The sequence below is a fragment of the Dipteris shenzhenensis genome, chromosome 2 (assembly GCF_047967505.1).
Source record: "Dipteris shenzhenensis isolate YYH24624 ecotype China chromosome 2, Dip_SZ_1.0, whole genome shotgun sequence".
Classification (NCBI taxonomy): domain Eukaryota; kingdom Viridiplantae; phylum Streptophyta; class Polypodiopsida; order Gleicheniales; family Dipteridaceae; genus Dipteris; species Dipteris shenzhenensis.
Genome location: NC_141597.1, coordinates 901,277 through 909,800, shown reverse-complemented (window position 1 = coordinate 909,800; position 8,524 = coordinate 901,277). Strand labels below are relative to the sequence as shown.

General features: G+C 55.9%; 1 non-coding gene and 2 pseudogenes across 1 annotated transcript; all 3 read right to left on the bottom strand.

Moving 5' to 3' along the window:
- Positions 1 to 237: 237 nt before the first annotated feature.
- Positions 238 to 389, bottom strand: LOC147904197 (5.8S ribosomal RNA). The gene has a single exon (XR_015543647.1). It is a non-coding gene; the product is annotated as a 5.8S ribosomal RNA (ribosomal RNA).
- A 313-nt stretch (positions 390 to 702) lies between these two features.
- On the bottom strand, positions 703 to 2,308 carry LOC147904196 (18S ribosomal RNA; annotated as a pseudogene).
- Positions 2,309 to 8,199: 5,891 nt separating this feature from the next.
- LOC147904195 (5S ribosomal RNA) lies at positions 8,200 to 8,318 on the bottom strand (annotated as a pseudogene).
- Between the last annotated feature and the right edge of the window lie 206 nt (positions 8,319 to 8,524).

The following is an 8,524-nucleotide window of genomic DNA, read 5'->3' as shown; positions in this document are numbered from 1 at the left end:
ATCTGAGGTCCATGTTCCAATATGGGGGGAGCTCGTCGGCACTCGCACATGCACCTCTGGGCGATTCATCTGCAAACTACCGCCCCATGAGGGGCGGACCACCCTTGCGACACCTCGCCACTCGGTGCCATAGATCCATTTCAGCCGACCGCACCACCCCAGAGAGGCATCACGGATGGCTAGCTCCGCCGCTCGGCCCCTCTCAAAGAGGAGGGGTTAGGGGTGTGGTTGTGGTGAGGACGCTCAGATAGGCATGCCCTTGGACAAGTCGTGGATGCAAGTTGCATTCAAAGACTCGATGATTCGCAGAATTCTGCAATTCACACTATGTATCGCATTCGTTGTGTTCTTCATCGTTGCAAGAGCCAAGATATCCGTTGCTGAGAGTCGTTTTTACTTGTGTTACATCCTCCACGAGGGAGGGAGATCAGACCGTCGCATTTCTACGGTGCCTCGCACCCCCATGAAGGGGGCGAAAGGTTTATCATGCAGCCCCGTGCTGAGGCACGGAGGAGGGGGCTGCCCGTGCAGCAGACGAGGGAAGATCCCCACCCCTGCTGCACAGCTGACGGGCCACCCGACCTGATGCCACGCCTACTTTCGCCCGACTTCGGTAGGGAGGGTGGCGCTGACAGTCATGCCTTTGAATGCGGCCCCTCGACATTACGTCCATGGTTGACAGTGTTTCAAACAGATGTGTGTCAATGATCCTTCCGCAGGTTCACCTACGGAAACCTTGTTACGACTTCTCCTTCCTCTAAATGATAAGGCTTAATGAACTTCTCACAACGTCACCGACGGCGAACCACCGGCGTCGCTGCAATTCGAAAACTTCATCGGACCATTCAATCGGTAGGAGCGACCGGCAGTGTGTACAAAGGGCAGGGACGTAGTCAACGTGAGCTGATGACTCGCGCTTACTAGGAATTCCTCGTTGAAGATCAATAATTGTAATGATCTATCCCCATCACGATGAAATTTCAAAAGATTACCTAGGCCTCTCAGTCTAGGTCGTAAACTCATTGAATTCATCAGTGTAGCATGCGTGCAGCCCAAAACATCTAAGGGCATCACAGACCTGTTATTGCCTAAAACTTCCATGGCCTAGATGGCCATAGTCCCTCTAAGAAGTTGGCCACGAAGAGGATCCTTCGTGTAACTAGTTAGCCGGCTAAGGTCTCATTCGTTAATAGAATTAACTAGACAAATGACTCCACCATCTAAGAACGGCCATGCACCACCACCCATAGAATCAAGAAAGAGCTCTCAATCTATCAATCCTTACTATGTCTGGACCTGGTAAGTTTCCCCGTGTTGAGTCAAATTAAGCCGCAAGCTCCACTCCTGGTGGTGCCCTTCCGTCAATTCCTTTAAGTGTCAACCTTGCGACCATACTCCCCCCGGTACCCAAAAACTTTGATTTCTCATAAGGTGCTGGCGGAGTCATCGAAGTAACATCTGCCAATCCCTAGTCGGCATCATTTATGGTTGAGACTAGGATGGTATCTAATCGTCTTCGAGCCCCCAACTTTCATTCTTGATTAATGAAAACATCCCTGGCAAGTGCTTTCGCAGTAGTTCGTCTTTCATAAATCCAAGAATTTCACCTCTGACAATGAAATACGAATGCCCCCAACTGTCCCTATTAATCATTACTCCGGTTTCGAAGACCAACACAATAGGACCAAAGTCCTATCACGTTATTCCATGCTAATGTATTCAGAGCATTGGCTTGCTTTGAGCACTCTAATTTTTTCAAAGTAACATCGCCGAATCCACGTCCCAAAACCAACTAAGGCCAAGAGCGTCTCCCCAAAAGAAAGAATGGAGCGACCAATGCACACCAAAAGATGCGGACTACTCGCCCCACCCTGAGATCCAACTACGAGCTTTTTAACTGCAACAACTTAAATATATGCTATTGGACTGGAATTACCGCGGCTGCTAGCACTAGACTTGCCCTCCAATGGATCCTCGTTAAGGGATTTAGATTGTACTCATTCCAATTACCAGACTTGTAAAAGCCCAGTATTGTTATTTATTGTCACTACCTCCCCGTGTCGGGATTGGGTAATTTGTGCACTTGCTAGCCGTTTCTTAGGCTCCCTCTCCAGATTCGAACCCTAATTCTCTGCACACAATGTGGCATGCGGTTGTGGGAGGCAACCCACCCCGGGAGGGTGAACCGTGCTCATCGACAAGGGCCAAGGCACACCCTGCCATCCAAAGGCATTTCGCTTGCCCACAAAACGCGTCACCTACACATGCCCGGGTACCGCACAAGGTAGGTCCACCGGCACACGAGGGTCACGAATGGCAGCCCAAGCACCTTTCATGTTGCCTTGCCTATCGCACTTCGGGGCTGAGCCGAGGCGACCCACTGCCATTAATGGTCGGATCGCCCGTTCCGAAACACACCCGTTTAGAGTGACTCACAACCCCTAGGATCAAGTCCTCACGGAGCTGGAACCCATCAATGGTCTATCGCACAAGGTTCACCACCATCTGTAGGTATAGAGGCCACAATGTCCATCCGCGATGGGAAGCACTGACGGAATCCTTGATCATACAGTGCCCAAACGGTGGCATGCCCATCTAAGACGCTACTTGCAGTCCCTCATCGCCTACTAGATCGCCGACTGCAACGACCGTGCCCAATCTCGCAAGACGGGCATGCACGAAAACGGCCAAAACGTTCGGTAGAGAGGAGGGTTCACCCACCCATGGAGCCTTCAGTAGTCACAAGAGGGGTGGGGGACCAGATGCCTCACCACACCACGACCCTCGTTCAATGGTCGGCCTTTGCCCACAAGCAGGAAAACCACTCCCCATAATATAGTTGTAAGGGCCCGGTAGTTCCGGACTTAGTCTCCGGTTCTGAGCACCTTACATCAGACCGTTGCCGAGTCCCAACCTCCCTTTATGTGTCTTTCTGATACCAAATCCCCTTTATGTGTAGCTTAGCCAAACACGACCCCTGGCATGGGCCGTCTGCCATTTATCCCACTTTGCACCATGCCCCACTAAGCAAGCCCTTAGGCTTCACGTTCTTTGGTCCTCAGAGTCACACGGGTCACCAAGACCCCCCAGGAGCATCCACTGCATGACGTCCTACTTAGCCCACATTTCCTTCCTGGTTAACGGCCGTTACATGGGTCGGCACGTTTGACCCCTTTGCACTCACCTCGAGTCTTGGTTCGGTACCCAACGGTTCACGGTTTATACAATGGTATGGAGAACACACATGGCCCTCACCGTTCCCCACTCGCTTTCACGTGCCCTCAACCCGTCCCACGTTTTGCTTTCCCATGCGTGCGCTTCAACGTGCACCACAAGGTCACAACCCACAAGATGGCATGATGACGTTACTTGCAAGACGGTACTAGATGGAGTGCCAAACGGTCGCTAAAATGCGCTTGATTGCAATAGAAATTATATACAAGCAAGAGGGAGCATAAACGGATGTTGACGTTTTCCTCATTCAAATCAACCTCGTATGAGAGAGCACTATCCTCCATATAATAGTTGTAAGGGCCCGGTAGTTCCGGGCTTAGTCTCCGGTTGTGAGCCACTTACGTTGAACCTGTTGCTGAGTCCCAACCTCCCTTAATGTCTCTTTTTGATACCACAATCCCCTTTATGTGCAGCTTAGCCAACACGACCCCTAGCATAGGCCATCCGCTGTTTATCCCACTTTGCACCACGCCCCACTAGGCAAGCCCTTAGGCCTCACGTTATTCGGTCCACAGATTCACACAGGTCACCAAGACCCCCAAGAATGTCCACCGTTCAACGTCCTGATCAGCCCACGTTTCTTTCTCGGTTAACAGCCGTTATGTGGGTCGGCATGTTTGACCCCTTTGGGCTCACCTCGAGTCCCAGTTCGGTATCCAATGGTTCACGGTTTATACAATGCTATAGAGAACACACATGGCCCTCACCGTTCCCTACTCGCTTTCACGTGCCGTCAACCCGTCCCATGTTTTGCTTTCCCGTGCGTGCGCTTCAACGTGCACCACAAGATCACAACCCACAAGAAGGCATGATGATGTTACTTGGAAGACGGTACTAGATGGAGTGCCAAACGGTCGCTAGAACGTGCTTGATTGCAACGGAAAGTATTTACAAGCAAGAGGGAGCATAAACGACCACTGATGTTTTCCTCATCCAAATCAACCTCGTATGAGAGAGCACTATCCTCCATATAATAGTTGTGAGGGACTAGGTCTTCGGGCCTTAGTTTTTCTTCCTATGCAGCGGATATTTCTTGACCCGCCCCCCTCACCTCAGGCGCACCTAGGACTCACCAGCCTGAGATACACCCGGAGCTATTCTTAGCTCTTTTGCGTTCTGCGATGCCTCTGCGTTTTTCAACCAAAACGGGCCCTGGCACGTCCTGCACCTAGATGGCCGTTTCCACTCCCAACCATAACGCGTCCTCCCCTAGACCGTGATGCCTCTGCGTTTACCAGCCAAAACGGCGGGCCTTGGCACGTCCTACCCCTAGACGGCCGTTTCCACTCCCAGTCATAGCGCGTCCTCCCCTAGACCGCCGTTCACGGATCCTCTGATCCTCACGCCCCTTTCCTAGGCCACTGCTCCTCAAACGGTTCCGGCTCCCCACTTGTATCCCGGCCTACCGGTGAAGACACACAGACTCACGGGCCTGCGCAACACCTGACCTTCCTTGGATAGGATCCCCGATTCACAATTCACATGGAACACCCGCCACACGATGTTCCACCTTTAGTCCAGCTTGCTTAGAAGGTTACACAATGGTTCACAAATATTTACAAGGGTATGAAAGGAATGGGCCGCTCATCGTTCCTTGCTCACTTTCACGTGCACTCATGCCCTTCCCACGTTTTGCTTTCCAATGTGTGCCCACACAAGTGCACCACGAGATCACAACATGTAAAACAGCTTGAGACGTTACTTGCAAGAAAGTACTAGAAAGAGTGCCAAACGATGCCTTGATAATGCTAGACTGCAAGAAAGAGTATTTACAAGCAACTGAGCGCACAACCGCATGTTGAAGTTTTCCTGCTGGACAAAACCTCACATGTAGGGGAGACCATGACCTTCCATATACTCTCCACGGCTCCAAAAGAGCTTGAGCTCTGTCTCAAGCGTGGAGATTTCACAACCAAAAAGCCTAACCCCAAACAAGATTCACTCGAGAGGGTGGCCACACGATGCACACAAGAGCCTACAGAAACGCCCCGAATGAGTGGCCACACACCCACTAGCTACCTCAATGTCAAACTTTGCCTTCTCCTCATAATGGGGGGCACAAGTTGACGTGAAACAATATTGTTACACATGGATGAATATTTACAACACGGATAGAAGCATAGAAGTTTTAATTGGAAGCACAAGTCCATGCTCACATAGATAATCTTGAGTGCGTTCGGCCGGGGAGTTTGGAATCAATACACAACCAAGATAGTGTCTCGTGGCCAAAATTTCCACCCTGCGTGAAGTGTATGGTCTAGACGTACTGCGGCGCTGGGCCAAAATTTCCAACCCGCCCATAGCATCACCTTGTAAGAAAGCCCCAACGGCGAGATATATGCCACTAAAGCACCAATGCGTAGGTATGTTGCACCAGGCCAGTATTTCCAACCTGCCTGCAGCATCACGTTGGCGGAACACCCCAACGGCGAGATATGTGCCATTGACGAGCCGATGATGAGGTATGCTCTACGTCTAGCCAGTCTTTCCAACTTGACTGCAACATCACGTTGACAAAACGCTCCAACGGTGGAATATATGCCATTGAAGTACCGATGACGAGGTATGCCGCGCCAGGCCAATCTTTCCAACCTGATGGGGACGTGGGTGCGCGGGGCACGGTCAGGGGCATGGCAGCGTTGTGTTGGAGGCGTGGGTGCATGGGACGTGGTCGGGGGTGCGACAGTGTTCCGTGCGCCACACGTCGCGAGCCAACTCGGGAGTCTAGGGCGCCACTATGGGACAGGGGCGCGGCGATATCGGTTAGAGGCGTGGGTGCACGGGGCATCATGGGGGTGCGACAGCGTCGGTTGTAGGCACGGGTGCGTGGGGCATGGTCGGGGGCGACGTCGGGTTGGAGGCATGGGCGTGGCTGAGGGCATGGCAACGTTCGGGGTACCACGCATCCTGGCGCGACTCACGAGCCTGAGCCACCACCATGGGACAGGGACACGGTGGGGTCGGGTTGCCACGGTGAGGGGTGCGCAGGGCATCGTCGGGGGCACGGCAGCATCGGGTTACAGTCGTGGGGGCATTGGAGGCGTGGGCGCATGGGACGTGGCCGAGGGCGCGGCAATGTTTGGGGAACCATGCATCCCGACTCGACTCGAGAGCCCGAGGTGCCATGGGACGGGGGTGCGGCGGCGTCGGGTTGCTACGACAAGAGGTGCATGGGGCAAGGCTGAGGGTACAACAGCATTAGGTTGCAATCGTGGGCGCACAGGACATTGCCAGGGTGCAACAACATTCGGGGCACCACTTGTCGCGACCCATCTCGGGAGCCCAAGGCACGACGGCGTTGGGTTGGAGGGGGGTGCGCGGGTCGCCGTCGGAGGCGCGACTGCATCGGGTTGGAGGTACGGGTGCGCGGGGCATGGTCAATGGACGCGGCAACATCGGGTTGAAGGTGTGGGCACGTAGGACGTGGCCGGGGGCGCGGTAGCGTTCGGGGCACCACACGTCGCGACGCGACTCAGGAGCCCAAGGTGCCACTGTGGGACGGAGGCACGACAGCATCGGGTTGGAGACGAGTGTGCGCAGGTCGCGTCGTCGGGGGTGCCGCAGCGTTGGGTTGGAGGTGCGCAACATGGGGCGACGTTGAGTCGGAGGCGTGGGTGCATAGGGCGTGGCCGGGGGCGAGACAGTGTTCGGGGTACCACGCATCGCGACCCGACTCGGGAGCCCGATGCGCCATTGTGGGACGGGGGCGCAACGACCTCGGGTTGGAGGTTGGGCTATGTGGGTCGTCACTGGGGGGCACGGCAGCGTCGATTTGAAGGTGCGGGCACGTCGAGCATGGCCGAGGCTGCGACATCGGGTTGGAGGCATGGGCATGCAAGACATGGCCGGGGGTGCAGTAGTGCTCGGGGCACCACGCGTCGCGACCCGACTCAAGAGCTCGAGGTGCCACCGTGGGACAGGGGCGCGGCAGCGTCGGGTTGGAGGCGGGGCTGCACAGGTCGTCGTCGGGGGTGCGGTAGCGTCAGGTTGGAGGTGCAGGCACACAGGGTGTGGCCAGGGGCACGGCAACCTCGGGTTAGAGGCATGGGCGCATAGGTTGTGGCCGAGGGCATGACAGCGTCATGGGTGCTCGGGGCCTTGCCGCATGTTCTGACCCAACACGGGAGGCCGAGGTACCACCGTGGGATGGGGGCACGGTGTCATCAGGTTGGAGGCGTGGTTGCGCGAGGCATCGCCGGGGGCACGGTAGCATCGGGTTGGAGGCGCGGCTCCATAGGTCGTGGCCGAGGCACAGCAGCATTTGGCGCACCACGCATCCCGACCCGACTAAGGGGCCTGGGGTGCCACCGTGGGACAGGGGCGTGGCGACGTTGGGTTGGAGGCGTGGGTGCACGGGGCATCGCAAGGGGCATGGCAGCATTTGGGGCACCACGCATCTCGACCCGACCCGAGAGCCCAAGGCACCACCATGGGACGGGGTCGCGATGGCATCGGTTTGGAGGCATGGGTACGCGAGGCATCGTCCGGGGGTGCGATAGTGTTCTTGGTGCCACGCGAGTGCTCGGGGCGCCACGCATCCCGACCCGACCCGAGATCCCGAGGCACCATCATGGGATGGGGGTGTGGTGGCATTTAGGTGCGTAAGGCATCGGGGTGACGGGGGTGCTCAGGGGCCAAGACGTTGCGGGTGCATGGGGCATTGATGGCGTCATGGGGGATGGGATGCTACAGGTGCGCGGGATGTCACATCGGGACTACGACGGGGGGTCAAGACACTGCTGCAGGTGCGTGTGGCATTGCGAGCACGATCATGGCATCGGGAGGTTGTGAGTGATCGCGTGATATTGAGCGTGGCATCAAGACGTTGCGCGATGGGGTCCTTGGCAACACGTGCGCACGGGTATTAGGGTGTGCGAGACAGGAGAGCGTCGGCCGGGCGTATTGGGTGAGGTCGACGGTCAGGGATACCAAGGCGTGGCAAGACCGCTAACCTCGGGGGCCAAAAGGGTGCAGCACCAGGACTTCTCAGGAGGTCACCCATCATAGTACTATTCTGGCCCAAGCACGCTTAACTGCGGAGAACTGATGGGATTTGGTGTATTAGCACTGGTGTGACTGCACCATGACAAACAAGCGTGAGAAATCAGTATTGTCTTATTTTGTAAAGGTAGGGGGGGGCACAATAGGGGATACGCAACATGCGCGCAAGGGGGGGCGCATGCGCACAAGTGGGATGGGCGGGTGGGGGGGCACATGGGTGCAAGGGGGGATGGTGGGGAGGATGCGCACAAGGGGGGATGAGGGAAGGGGGAGGAGGGGGGGCATGTCC